At 39.6% G+C, this 15,522-nt stretch overlaps 1 protein-coding gene across 1 annotated transcript in view; it reads left to right on the plus strand.

Moving 5' to 3' along the window:
• The window catches only part of CENPF (centromere protein F), a 1,545,100-nt gene that overhangs the window by 246,913 nt on the left and 1,282,665 nt on the right, over positions 1 to 15,522 (plus strand). The gene's annotated exons all lie outside the window — the stretch shown is intronic.

The raw sequence follows: 15,522 nt of genomic DNA on the forward strand, positions 1-15,522 counted from the left end.
GTTGACTGTCACCTGCCCAGAAGATGATCTGTAGTATTTACTTTGAGCTTTTCACAATATTCATTAAATGCATCACTGGCAAAGGATTTGGTATATGTAACCAGTAACACTGAAAAACCAGTTGAATAAGAGAGTGCCTGGAAGCTCTGGACTAGGATTAAACTGCCCACTCGCTACCAAACATACAAGGATGTACGTAACCTCAATAAAAAACAACTTAACATAGATGAGAGAAATTTTTATCAGAAACCCCAAACCACACAAAATTAAGAATCGCCCCAAAATTTAGAATAATATTAGTCAAATCCTTCATCCTGGAAAACACCTCTACTCCTAACCCCTGCCCTAATTCCTCACAAGAAACTGCTTCTATTTATAGTTCTTACTTTGACCCAGTTAGGAAACTTATTCAAACCTCTAACTCCACTGCCCCCTTAAATTCTATCATTCCTTCTAAGCTCAATGGCTGCTTCACACTAAAACCAGTTCCTATTAACTACATTAAAAATCTTCTTCTCAAACTAAAATCTTGCTCTGCATCAGCAGACAGCCTTACCCCCTGTACCTTAAGGCCCTAGCTCACTGTATTGCTTATCTCATTTCCATTCTCATAAACCACTCAATAAGGGAATCCACACTTCCCTTGCTATGAAAACAATTCTATACCATACCCCTGCACAAAGGTGGAAACTCTACCAACCTAGCTAACATCTGGTCTATAGCAATATTGTCTCCTCTAACAAAAGTCATTGAGAAATGTGTACATAAACAAATCCTTGACTATCTCATCCATGAAAATCTACTCTCACCTACACAACATGGTTTTCATCCTCACCATAGTACCACAACAGCCCTCGTTTCCTTCATACATACTATCTCCTTGACCAGAGACAGTAACAAGCTGGCCTCATTTTTCTTCATTATTCCAAAGCTTTTGATACTCTCTCACCCTTTTCTCCTTTCTAAACTCCCTCAACTCAGTCTTTCAACTTGTGCTATTACCTAGTTTCAAAGCTACCTTTCCAACAGACAAGCTGTTAAGTGGCTGTCTTCCCTCTCCCTCCCCATTAAGATGGGGAGTCCTTCAAGGATCACAGTCATCCCTAATATAATATGCAGGTGACTCCACAGCCATCACCACCTCCAATACCCTCCCTAACCTATATACCCTTACACAAAAGTCATTCAACCTTATTGAAACATGGCTCATAAATAACCAAATCTTACTCAACCCCAAAAAGACTATTTCTTCTTTTCCTCCCCATATCACTGTCTCAGCACAAATCAACCTTCACTGTTACATCCCTTAACACAATCATTATGGCTGAAACCCGTACTAAGCTTCTTGGTGCTATTATAGATGACCAGCTTAAGTTTGATCTTCATGTATTCTACTGCATCAAGAAAACCCGCCAATAAATTGTCTATTGTACAGAAATAAAAAGTTCCTAACAAATCATGACACACACTTGCCCATGATTACCTCCTCTCTAAACTTTTCTATAGTTCACAAATCCTAACTAACCTACAGTCTAATCTCCTCGCAAAACTTGAAACCACCTACCGTATTTTATCTAGATTGGCATCAAATAAGCCAACAAAGTCGCGTCACTGTGTTGCTCTTAAGACATTAAACTGGTTAGAATTCCCTCATCTTCAGCTTTTGCAATTTGCCTTCATTCCGTGTTGCGCAAACCCTCCTTCTGCCCCAACATCTCCTTTTTAGTCTCCCTCTACACCCCCCTTAGAACTCTTAAGAGCTCTGATCAATATCACCTGGAAATCTACAAAACCAAGAGATCTTCTGGACACAAACCTTATAGCAGTTTACCAGCCCTCTCATGGATCAAGCTTCCCATGTTCTCTACAAAAAATAAACCAGACTCCTAAATTCAAGAAAGCTCTAAAAGATTACCTAAATACTACCTGGACATGTCATTGTAAATATTCTTCTTCAACTCTTTACCATCTTCCATAATCCAACTATTATTCTCTTTTTATTATCCTATTATATATTCTCTTAAGTATTATCTTATCTGCTTCCTTTTAGTCCAGCTCCTTCCTTATTCTTCTCCACTATACTCCTCACCAACTTTATCTTCTCTTCCACTTATTTACCTAGCTCTCCTCTATTTCCCCTACCTTTAAAACATGCATACGTCATTAATCTCCAATTCTAAAAGCCGTTTCCTTTCCCAGTTAACTTTTCACTAACAGGATAGATTCCCTGGAAACTATTAGACAATGCTGCTAAAATGTACTTTATACGTAGTCATCTGATCCGACATCTGTTCTGAGTTCTTCCACTTTGCTAGAGGGGTGGACTCTAGGGAACCGTAGCTTTGATAGTCCCTGAGGACAGGGATCCAACCACTTTTTCTTCAGATCAGACTCTGCCTCTTGGAACGTTGATTTGGATGAGCTCGTCTCCTGCCTTGGACTTCTTGTCTTCGGGTCTGGAGGGGCCTTCGGCTATGACTATTTTTTGCCTGGGCTGAGGAGTTCCTTTGATCAGAGACAAGGGAGCCTTTGAAGTTAAGACGAGGGCTTTGACTGCTTCCCAGTCTCAGACTCAGTCTTCTCAGGATCTTCCCTGCCTTTCCCTGCCTGTGCCTTTGTCCTCTATTTTACCTCATACATAGGATCAGTGGGGCCCCAAGTCTCAGGATATTCCTCTAGGACCCCCCCTTTGAAATTTTCCCAGATTATCCCACTGAGGAAGTCCCTCGGAAGAGGACTTGTTATAGGAAGCATCTAGACTCCCCGGAGTAGTCTGTTACTTCGATACTGATGTCGAGGATGCAGAAGGATCCCCACGGTTACCTCCTGAAGAAGTTTTGTCTGGAGACATCTTGGCAATGCTTAAACAGAGAGGTGGCTGGCAGTCCAGCTCCCCTTTGGCAGAGGAATCGGTGTACCTGAAGGCGCTTGGGTCACACTCGTCCACTTCCTGGGTGATGCCTCCTTCCAATGAGCTTATTGACTTAATGTCTTGGAAGGCTTGGGGAGACACCAAATACCATAGATCCTGTTCCTCGGAGGCTAAATAAGTAAATCACATTGCCTACTGACAAACTTTATGTTCAAAGGGTGTAGCTGTGGATGCCATGGTCATAGTGGTGGCTACCAAAAAGGATCTTTGAGACTAGTTCCACTATCCACCGACCTCATATGGACTCTAGGATGACGGATAGATACGGGAAGTGCGTCTTCTCTTTGGCAGGCTTTATTGTTCATTCGCTGAATTACCTTACCATTTTATGAGACTTCAAAGGGATCTGCTAAAAGAACTGACCGATACCTTGCAAGGAGCTGTGGCTGAGCAGGTCACTGACAAAGTAGCCTGTCAGCTCGCCACACTAAATTTTGTTCGTTCCTCCATGAGACTGATTTCATATACAGCAGATGGAATGAGTAGAGTTGAGCTGCAGGTTCAGGTATTTGTATTAGGGGGCAGACCTAGATGCGACTTTGCAATTTCATGGAACCTTTCAGGTCTTGTTTTGTGAATGTCCACTTTGATGGCTCATCTCTTTTTGGGCCGAAAGTGAAAAACTCTCACCAGGTGTGAACAAGAAGGCAAGACCTTGTCCTGCCATAGGATTTGATTTTTCTACTCTGACAAGATCCTATCCCAAAAGTCAGAAAGGTAGCGGAAAGATGTGGTTTTGAAAATCTCAAGGGTCTTTTCTGGGCATACATGATGAAAGTTCCCCCAGAGGCAGTGGATGGAACAACAATGGAACATGCAACCCTCGTGGCAGGGGAGGCCCACAAAACCAGGGCTTCAGAGATGCCTTCTTTGGCAAGCTCTCAGTGCTTCTGAATGGAGGCCCGATTGTCCACCTCTAGAGGCAATCAGGGGTCCAGCTGTCTCTGCACCCACAGGCCTGGCAAGAGATTGCAATCGACAAATGGGTGCAGCAGATATCCAGAGGTTACTTCAACCCCTTTGCCCATCCCCTCCCCCAAAACAAAGTCCCAGATATGCTACCCAATCAAAGGGATCAAGCAATCAAAAATTCAGAAGTTGCTATACAAGAGTCATCCAAGAAGTCCCTTCAGACCAACAAGGATTTGGAAATGATTCTTTTTAGTACCAAAAAAAACAGGGCACTGGAGACCCATTCTGGATCTCAGCAACTTAAACAAGTCGATCAAAAAGAGCAAGTTTTGAATGGTAACTTTACAATCTATTTTGCCCTTTCTGGGAAAAGACAATTGGATATGCTCAATAGATCTTCAGGATGCATACTACCATATAAAAATGGACAGACGGTCCAGAAGACATCTATGCTTCCAGGTGGGAGCCAGTCATTCTCTGTTTTGAGCCCTGCCCTTTGGTCTCACTACAGCCCTCAGAGTGTTCAAATGCATGGCAATGGTTGCGGCTCACTTGAGGCACCTAGGATTCCGACTGTTTCCATACTTAGCCGACTGGTTCCTAATTGCTACGACCAGGCATCAACTTATAAGGGAAAGAGAAACTACCTTACACCTCTGTTCACATCTAGGAGTCACTATAAATTTCGAAAAATCAACTCTGCAACCTTGTCAAAATTTGGCATTCATAGGAGCTAGTCTAGATACAAGACAAATGATAAAAATATTCCCTCTGACAGAATAATATTGCTCAATGAGGTGAGGATATTGATTTGCAAGTAAAGAGTGACTGCAAAACAAGTACTGCAGGTCTTGGGAACAATGACGGCTTCAGTAATATTAGTGCCACTAGCCTGCCTTCACATGAGAGCACTGCAGTCGTCGTCACCCCAATGGTTCTTTCTAGAACTTCCAATATGTCACAAGATCTTGATTGCAGAGTCATGCAAGAAGGATCTTCAATGGTGGATCCAGTCCGATCAAGTCAGTCTAGGTTGTTCATTTGTATTCAGTCAACCCCAAGCCACAGTGACCACTGATGCCTCTCGGATAAGGTGGGGGGGGGCATTATCTGGGTGGGACAGTGCAAGGCACTTGGTCCTCTTGCGAGGCCAATCTACATATAAATGTTCTAGAGATGACAGCAGTGCTCATAACGTTGCAAGCCTTCCAAGACTCTCTCCCTATGGGCACAATAACAGTCCAGTCAGACAACATGTCGGTAGTCTTGTAAATCAACAAACACGGAGGAAACCAGATCTTACCCTCTTTGTCGGGAAGCTCTGAGTTTGGCAGTAGGTGATATCTTCCAACCTCTTTCTGACAGCAATGCGTATTCTGGAGAAATCCAACATCCTAGCAGATAAGCTCAGTAGGGCAATTTTGATGCCTCATGAATGGTGTCTCAAATAAGAAATTGAGGAAAGAATATTCTAGAAATGGGGCAGCCATGCTGCAACCCGTTTGCTTCTCCAGGAAACAATAAATGCAGCAATAGCTACTTTGCCCTAATCCTTCCCCTGGGGGGGGGGGGCCCTGAGAGATGCAGTTTTTCATGATTGGCACCTGTGACGACTTTACGCTTATCCCCCAACACCCCTGATTCCCACATTTTTACAGAAAATGTGTCTTGAAGAGGAAAAATCATCCTCATTGCCCCTTATTGGCCCCAGCAGATTTGTTTTCCCTTTCTGTGACATCATCTGGAAGAGCCATGGATTCTGGACCCAGTTCCAGACCTCATCTCGCATCCGTAGAAAATGGTTCATCCCGATTTACAGAATCTCAAACTGACAGCATGGCTGCTCCAATTTCAGTAATAGCCAGGCACCCCCCTACTTTCATCCCCACCTAGACATTGTACTTTCCTCACATAAGATCTCCACGTATAAACTTTATAAAAGCAAATGGAAAAGTTTTGCTGTGTGGGCTACAGAAAATAAAGTTGGTCCGTTTACTGTTCCCCTTCATTTTATTCTGGATTTTTTTTTGGGCAAAACTCTTTTTAATGAAGGTGCAGTAGCAGCTATTAATAAAGGTTCAGTTGGCCACTATTTCCAGCTTTCATCTAGGGGAAAGTAGTTATCCAATTATGTCACACAAGCTTTGTAAAACTTTTTTAAAAGGAGCCTTGTTAAGACCGCCTTATAAAAGTCCATCTCCTCCGTGGGACCTAAAGTTTGTATTGTTTCACATTATTCATTCCCTTTTTGAACCTTCAGCCAATTGTGATCTAAAATTTTTGTCATGGAAAGCTATTTTTCTGGTGGCTATTATTTCAGCAAGAAGAGTAACTGAGTTGCAGGCTCTATTGGTTAATCCTTCTTATTTGGTGTTTCAAAGGGACGGAGTTTTACTTTGTACTAATCCTTCCTTTCTTCCTAAAGCCGTATCTGACAACAACCTAAACCAATCCATTGAACTGCTGTCCCCCCAAAACAATTTCCAAAATAAAGGAGTATACGTTACATTTATTGGATATTCACAGACCTGTTTCTATTCGCATAGAAATTGTCAAAAATTAATTTCTTTTTCAGAAACAAGAAAAGGTTTACCAGTATCCAAGGTTACCTTATCTAAATGGCTTTCTGATTGCTTTACCTTTATTTATACTTCCCAGAATAAACAGCTGCATGAACCTGTAAAACCCATTCTACTAGAGCTATTACTGCTGCTTCAGCTTTTCTAGCTGGAGTATCTATGGACAATATTTGTGCTGCAGCCACATGGTCAAACCCCCATATCTTTATTCCTCATCACAGACTATACATGGTCTCCAGGAATAGAGCTTCCTTTAGATCTGTGGTATTGAGGAATATTCTTCCATGAGCCACTCAGGATTCAGATTGCTAGGAACACTGTCCCGTACGTGAGAATAAAAGCAAGACTGACAACATCACATGAAGTTTCATGTACTTGCCATAACATTCCATGTGTGTTGTCCATCTCCGCCTTTATTCTCGCAACCCTCCTACCAATGCCCTTCCTAGTTTCCTAGGAGACTGGGTAATAAGAAGCTAGTTCTTTTCATGGTCTCATTGGTGTCAGAAAATGGCTTGTAATATAATTCCTTACAAGTATTTCTAGTGTTTATGGGCCTTTTTGGAAATCAAGATCTGAGGTAATAAAGAGGTGCATTCTCAGAAGAGAAGGGTGCTTGAGAGCTTGGTTGAAGGCCATGTACTTTTGTACAAGGCCGAGATGGATCCGAGGGATCGGCTCCGACCCATAAGCGAGAATAAATGCGGAAATGGACAATGCACATAGAATGTTATGCTAAGTACATAACTTTTTTTGCTCGGTCGGACTGTGCTGGTTAACAAATGTCAAATAAGTTAAATTGTTTTACATCTTGTGTAGTTCCTGTTCAGGCAAAGAAAATGTACTTGCATTGCTGAAGCTAAATAATGGTATTGTAGCACATTTTAGTCTGTGTAGTTTGTATTTCATTATTTGGTACTTGCATATCGCAACCAGAATTTTGGTTGCGAAATTCACATGCTGCAATGAAAACCAGTGCAGGAAACACCATAGGGTGTTATTTTAACTCCTTACTGATGAGAAATCAATTTGGCTTACATTCAGGAAGAGAAATAATCCTGCAAGCCGTCTTCCTGTTTTGCGTGCATTACACACACTCGCTTCAATTGGCAGGCAGGAAGGAATGCTGAAGAAAAACACAGACATACGAAATTGATTCAAATTATTACTGTAATTCCTTTGGACTGCCCAAAAAACTTTACATTACAAATTGCTCCTGTTCCTAAAAGTAATGTAAAGTTTTGGGGCAGTCCGGAGGAATTAGAATAACATTTTGAATTATAATTAGGTCTGCCCTATCATCATGCATAGTTGGTATTTCTTCATGACAAGGATATCAGAAATTGCCTGTTCGGCTGTTTAGGGAAACACTTCCATTCGAGTTTTCATGCAGCTTCTTCCCCCAACAAATCCTACAGTGGGTGCAAATACACCGGTGAGAGAAACAGCATCTGAGCTTGTATTTAATTCACCATCCAAAGTGGGGCATTACACACTCTTATGTACTCGTATTACACACACTTAAGAACCCAACCGACAGGACAATGGCAGGCATTAAAACTCAAGTGTGCGTCTGCAATGCACGCAAGACAGGGAGAGGGTTTCTCAAATTGTCCCTGTTCCTAAAAGTAATGTAATTTTTTGGGCAGTTGGAAGGAAGTACAATAACAGAAGTTAAAGGGTAAAATCAGTAGCAGAGTTAACAGCTTCTCCAAAACCGCCAAAAGTAAATAAAAGGATAACAAATGTAAAGAGAAGGTGAACACGGCAGAAAATATAAAGCGTCACGTAGTAAATCAAAAATAAAAGTCCATCGACTTCACTCTTGTACAGAAAAACACTTCCACAGTCCACCAGTAATCGAACAAAACAGCTTTATTAAGAAAAGAGTAAGCGCTTTCACCTGTATGGCTTCTTCAGACTCTTACTGAATGCTGTCTGAAATGAGTTTAAATATTATGTTAGGCGGGAAAAACTCTTAATTAAACATCTATTAAATTAGCGCTCAATTTAAACTAACAACACGGAATCTGATGACAGCAAATATACTATACGCTGTTTAAAAAATTATTAAAATAACTGTTAAAAAGATTTATAAACAAGATTATTAAACAATTATTAAAAAATTATTAAAAAACAGTTACTAAAAAATACACAAATCTCATATACTCTAAACTTGGTAAGCAGATAGACATGAGAGAAAAATCATTCAAATGACATGGAAGGTGTGTAATATGGTGAATGAGTGAACCTAAATCTTATAATTGTGTAAAGAACATGTAGTAGGAAAAATAACAGAAGTGTTTCATACACTCTATTCTGTGGAGGTATGTGGATCTCGCAACAGCGAAAAATCTGGTTGCGGTAATACGCAAGTACTCATTATTTTAGTTGTTAAATGCTTATATCTGCTTTGACTACTTGCTCTGCATTTACTTTGTTTTGGATTAATGTACCATTTAGTTTTGCATTACTTTAAGTAGGGTGAGTCTGATAATGTCTAACCTAATAAAGTAAATGCACTTTCTGAATCAGCATCTTGCTTAACTTTTAATTTTTTGGTGGCCAGCTCACTGCTGACAGCAGTCTTCCAGTACTGCATTGTGGCTAAGTGTACACTTCACATTCAGCCCTGATATGGTGCTATACATTGTTTGCTATCAGAAGTGCTTTGTTGCTGTGGCTTGTATATACTCTACAAAGTGCCTCTGTGTTACCTGGTGATGCTTCAGTAGTAGGACCTAGTCACAACCCTATCCTAAAGTAGTTCAGCCAACATTTGCTGTTGATTTCCAGCCTTACATGATTAGCTTCTTCAGCATCTTGGCCTGTTGATAAAACCTGGCTGCTGGAGTTGCAATTAAGGCTTTATAACATTTCTACCACAGAGAAGATAACCTTTTGAGGGAATGTGTTCTTGCCTTATATATAACATCATCTCTGATGTCATTGTGGTCCGGGCTAGTATAAAACTGATTTTTTAATAGCACTAGGTTTTTTAGGCGGTCATTTGTTGAACTTGTATGATTTGTCTTGCCTGTTAGTTGGGTAACACATTTAGTAATGCTGCATGGCATTTGTTGAAATGTATGATTGTATTGCTCTGCTTCTTTTGAAGTTATTTATATAAGTAAATGCCATTGAACATAACATTTTTATTTGCACATGCTTACCGACTATTTGCAGGCACTGTCCACTATTTTACATACTGTAGCTGATCCTAAGAATCTTCAGCCCTAGATTTGAACGTGGCTTGTTTTACTGTACTGGGGGATTGCTAGTGTGCATTTTCTCATCTCTCAAAATATTGAACTCCTGTTCTTGACATTTGTGACTCTTGGCCTGCACATCATGAGTGTCACTCGTATGCTAGTATCCCCTGTCTTTTTAGCTGTTGCTGCAGTTTGTATTTCCCACAATGTATGCTAGTATAAAGTTTCAACACTCTATGGAAAAATATATAGACTCAAAGTTCCTGCAACTACTGTATTGTGAGTCACTCAAATGTGTGAGCTTCCTTCTTTGCCTGGGACCACATCACGATGTTGATTGCTGTTACTTGTGCCAGTGTTTAAACATGTCTGTTTCAGAATGGGAAGCTGTGCATGCTGTTCATCTAATGGGTGAGCCAGAAGGCCCTTCTGAAGATGAGAGGTCAGTAATATGAAAGACTGGAACTGGAGGGGAGATCCAGACTCCAGATGCAAGTCATTCAAAGTCCTCTGCGCCCATGCTGATGTCAAATTTTCACCTGCACAGCTTTCATTTTTTAGTTAGAAATCATGAGACCATTGTTCATCTGCAGATGGGCTTGAAGTTAAGGAGATTGCTCCTGGTAACCTGCCTTGGGAGTAAGCTTGAATTTTTATTTCCTTTCCCTGTATAACAAGATGTTCATCTTAAGGATCACTGCTGCAGTATCTTGCATAATTAGTGACATTACACTGCATGCAGGCATCTGATCATCTGACTTCCAGAGTTTTCAGATATCCCTCATCTGGGGCCATCATCAATAATGTTATGGACATCAGCAGGGCATGGGCTATATGAGGATAGCCATCTGATCCAGCTTCACTTTTTTTGCCCCACTGAGTGATTGGAAGTTTGTCCATTGGTCCTTCTCTATAATCTCCAGTTGTGATAAGTACCTAATATTTTCTTTCTGCTGCTTTTGTAGAGTTTTAAGTCTTGTTACTTCTAATAAAGTTCTATATGGGTGTGACCTGGAGACCTTTCTTAAAGTCAGCAGTGTTCTAAGAATGTCAGTAATGTTCTAATTTTATTCAATATTTACATGGTACCACTGATTTATTTTTTGAAATTTGCCTTTTTTGAAATTTGCTTACAAGTATTTTCAAGTTGAGATGGACTTTTTTTTAGATGTATGTATTAAGAGAACTATTCATGGGATTGATACAGCTGTTTATAGGAAGATGTGTAAAAAGAACAGTTTGTTACATTGACAAAGTATGCACCCCAGGCATTTAAAAAGAAATGTAATAAAAAGCCAGTACTATAGAAATGTGAGGCTACATAATAGAGATAGTGATATATATTTTTCTTTTGATATTTTAACTAAAGAATTCTGTCAGAGAGGCTACCGGGAATCTATGGTTAATCAAATACAGAATGAAGTGCTGTCCTGGCGTCAGACGAGGGCCAAACTATTCTTTAGTAATGAAGTTAATGACCATCAAATAAATAAAGATGGTACGGCTTATTTCGTAAGGTTGTCCGAATTATTTTAATAATGTACATCATATATGTGATATCATTAGAAGGTAGTGAAATATACTTGCTTCAGATGCAAAATTTAGGGAAATTATTGGGAATGACCCTAAATTTACATACAAGAACTCTAAATCAATTAAGAGAATGTTGTGCTGTAAAGCCCTCTTAAGAGGTGTTGAGCCTAAGATAAATCTTAAAGGGACATTTTGATGTGGTGGATGTAATGTATGCAACTACATAAGTGTAAGTGATTACTTTATATATCCAGTCACAGGTCAGAAATAATTTAGATTTTTACACTGACTGCGGTACACATAATATTGTTTGTTTTGCATGCTGTGACATATATGTAAAAGCTATTGTGCTGGTAAAATGAACCAGTGTTTTAGGGACAGAATTAGAGAACATCTATATAGTATGAATATATGTGATATAAAAAAATGCAGTGGGTAAGCATGTATAAGGAAGGACCTATGCACACATTTAAATTTCTTGTACTTGAGATGTATCTACCAAATATCAGGGAAGGTGATGTTGGTACTAATACTGAAAGACTTGTGATAAAATGGATACTACTCTTTCAGGCAACTAGGGGTAATGGGCTAAACGAATATGTCCTTTGGTCATGTGATTTGAGTCGCTAGTTTTGAACTATTTAAATGCTGATATCTTGTGATTATTTAGATATGATGAAGCATCGTGACTTGGTGCGAAAGCATTAATCATTTTGTTCTGTTTTTATTGTTCTATTGTTTTATTTGTCTGCAGTTTATTAAAGCATTTTGTACGCCTTCCAGATAAGCTGACTACTTGTTTTTGGTTCTAGTTTATGGTATTCATTGTGTCAGCCTGCAGCTCGTCTATTCAGTTAGTGTTTTGCTATTTGCAATGTTCTAAGAATGGTCACTAACAACTGTGGTTATGGCCAATGATACTTTTACCTTCAATGCCTAGATTAACTTGGTAAAAATCATAAGGATTTTGAGTGCAAGCACTGTACTTTAACAGGAAGACTTTCCAGTGATAGTCATGTAGTTTGAGGGCTTTCCTAGAACAACTAAAGAAAAAAAAATCTGTTTTCCTTTTTTCCTGAGTAGGTCACTTGAGGCAAACTGTTAAATTGTTAGTGGAAATGAGCAAAACGTTTTCAGCTAATATTTCTACCAGCACAGATCTGTGTCCTTGATATCCCTGTCTATCCTGTGAGGGTTTGAGGAATATGGCCCTGCAGAGTCACTGAGTGGTCATTCTTAATCTCTTTCTCAGGTACTCTTTACAGCTTCTGCCCTTTCAGAGGTTGACAGTGGAACTGTTTTTGCCAGGTCTCAGTAGAATTCTGTGCTGTCACACATGTACACCATTTCCAGGTGCTTTAAGGAATCCTTCTGCTGTCTAGATATACAAACTATTTTAGACTGGGAGCCACTTGACTCTGGTGGGAAGACAGAGTTCTCATTTATACGAAAAGGGGGGGGGGGGGAGGACTATAGGACCTTTTGTTTTTTGCAGTAGGCCTGACCTGGGAAGGACTATAGGACCTTTTGTTTTTTGCAGTAGGCCTGACCTCTTTCTGGGTCTTCTATCCCAAACACCTGGCTGTGCCTTTCCAGGTTTTGGTTATTTGCCTTTTCCCAAAGAATGTGGTTGCGTGGAAGAGGGTTCATGTTCTTGCTTCCATGCTAGGCCAATTTGGATGTTATTGAAATGGGGATATGATAGGCAATATTTGCTGATGTACATAGGTATTCTTGGGAGGGGTTATCGGTCTGTAATTTTTATATCCTTATAGTCATTGGCTACTGGAGGTGGGTTAAATTGTCCATATGGTTAACATTTCCTTATTGATTTATTTTACATTTGTTTACCAGGTAGGTCTGACTGGACAGAGCTGTCTGTCTTCAGTGAACGCCTGGGGAGAAAAGCTCCAGAACTATTGCTAACATACTATACATAAGGTATTTACATGAGCATTGTGGTTTACACATACAGTTAAAATAGCAGATAATATATAATTGCATAAGGTATTTACAAAAGCATAGTGGTTTAGACATGCAATTAAAAGTATAGCATGTATTTACATATAATTGTTGTTCATACAGTATGCTTTGTATAGATAATCTTGAAGATGTACTAAAGATAAGAGAAGAAAAAAAAAACTAAAAATACTAGCTAGTTTGTCAAAGGAGGAGAATATAGGCAAGTTCTTATGAGGTTCATTGACATTTTAAGGGAACGATTGGGAGAGTTAGTGGGTATAGATGGGGCAGTGAGTTGTAAGTAACGTGGTAATACATAGTGGGTCTGTGGGAGTTTTAAAGAGGAGGTTAGATAGAGGGTAGGGGAAAGGTGTTAGAATATGTCAGCCAAGTGCTAGGCAGTTGCACGTCCAGGAGTTGTTTAGGGTGAGAAATAAGCTGTTTTTTGTAGATGGGTTTGTTAGGCTGTAACCTGATTTTGTAGTGGTAGAGAGTTCCAAGTCTTGGCAATGTTGGTAGAATACAGGGAGTCACCAGAGCTGTAATGGCTTTTGGAGACTGCGATTAGTGCCTTGTTAGTGGATTTAAGTTCTCTGTTACTGGAGTAGAGGGTGATCAGGTCTTGTAAGGCTGGAGTTTTGTCAGGTTGGTACAGTATTTGGTGAGCTAGAAGAAGTTTGGTTTAGAGCTAAGGTGTTTGGGGGGGGGGGGTTCCAGCCAGGAAAGCTGTTTTAGGGCTTGGAAGTGGTGGGTGCTGTGACACCCTGCACTGGCCCAGTAATCAAGGGGCCTCAATCCTCACCACTAGCACAAGTGAGGGAAGTACACATTGGGAGGATAAGCATACACACAGTATAGTACAATTTCCCTTAAGAGCACACAGAGATCACAGTCAGTCTGGGGCTGTTTTCTCACACACAGACACACACGCACTGAGGTTTGATTTATATACACACACAGACACACACACACTGAGGTTTGATTTATATACAAACACAGACACACGCACACACTGAGGTTTGATTTGTATACAAACAGACACACACAGGTTTGATTTATATGCAAACACAGCCACACACATACACTGAGGTTTGATTTATATACAAACACATTCACACACACACACTGAGGTTTGATTTATATACAAACACACACACACTTACACTGAGGTTTGATTTATATACAAACACCGACACACACACTCACACTGAGGTTTGATTTATATACAAACACCGACACACACACACTGAGGTTTGATTTATATACAAAGACAGACACACACACACACACGTTTGATTTATACACACACGTTTGATTTATACACACACACACACGTTTGATTTATACACACACACACACACACACACACACACACACACACACAGGTTCGATTTATATACAAACACAGACACACACACTGAGGTTTGATTTGTATACAGATGCACACACACTGAGGTTTGATTTATATTTTTATTTTTTTATTTTTATTTTACATTTGTTGACCAGGCTAGTCCAGCTGGATATATGTCCATTTTCAGTGGAGGCCTGGGGAGAAAAGCTCTGCAAATTACAACAACATAAAAGGTCAAGACAAAGACAATAACAGTATAATTTGGTACACAAGAAGTTTTAACAATTATAGTACAAGCCTAAGATTATATATTTTATATTTCAGTAGGAAAAAGGAAAAAATTATCTAAGAACAGATGAATAAGACTAATACATTTGTATTAGAAATGGTGTAGTACAAATCTTTATAACATATTACAAAATTAGATACACCTAGTAATTTATGATGAGATACTAAGGTCTCACAAAAACCTAAGAAAGAAAAACACTAGAGATCAATAGAGTATAGAAGAACAGCAAACGAGGATGGATTTCTAGTGTTATTTAACACACAGGTTGTGATACTATATGAAGGTGTTTGATTATTCCACAGTATATATTTATTTACATGAGAAAAAATCCTAAGGAAGGTTAAGCTTACTAAAAATTAGTGAGACAACACAAGATCATGATCATGGGAGGCTAGGAATTGTGGGAGTCTAGTTAATAGTTAGGTACTTAGTCTGGGTTAACACAGGGGCATAGCCAGTGTGATTTGAGGTAGGGTTTAAGCTTGCTTTTAAATAAGCTGACAGAGGATATTGAGGTTAGCTGGCTTGGGAGGATGTTCCAGGCTTTACCTACTGTATTGGAGAACAAGGTTTCACCAGCTAAGTTGTTGGATTTTGATATTTGTGCAAATAGGTTATTAGCTAAGCGTAAGATCTTGAGGTTGTTATAGGGGATGATTAGGGATGTAAGTATGGGTGTATTTTGAGGTAAATACAGGATCTTATGGGCTACTATTAATTGATTGAAAAGTATTAAATTTGGCAGCTCTAAC

This window comes from Protopterus annectens, chromosome 1.part0, assembly GCF_019279795.1.
Source record: "Protopterus annectens isolate FY-2018-M chromosome 1.part0, PAN1.0, whole genome shotgun sequence".
Classification (NCBI taxonomy): domain Eukaryota; kingdom Metazoa; phylum Chordata; order Ceratodontiformes; family Protopteridae; genus Protopterus; species Protopterus annectens.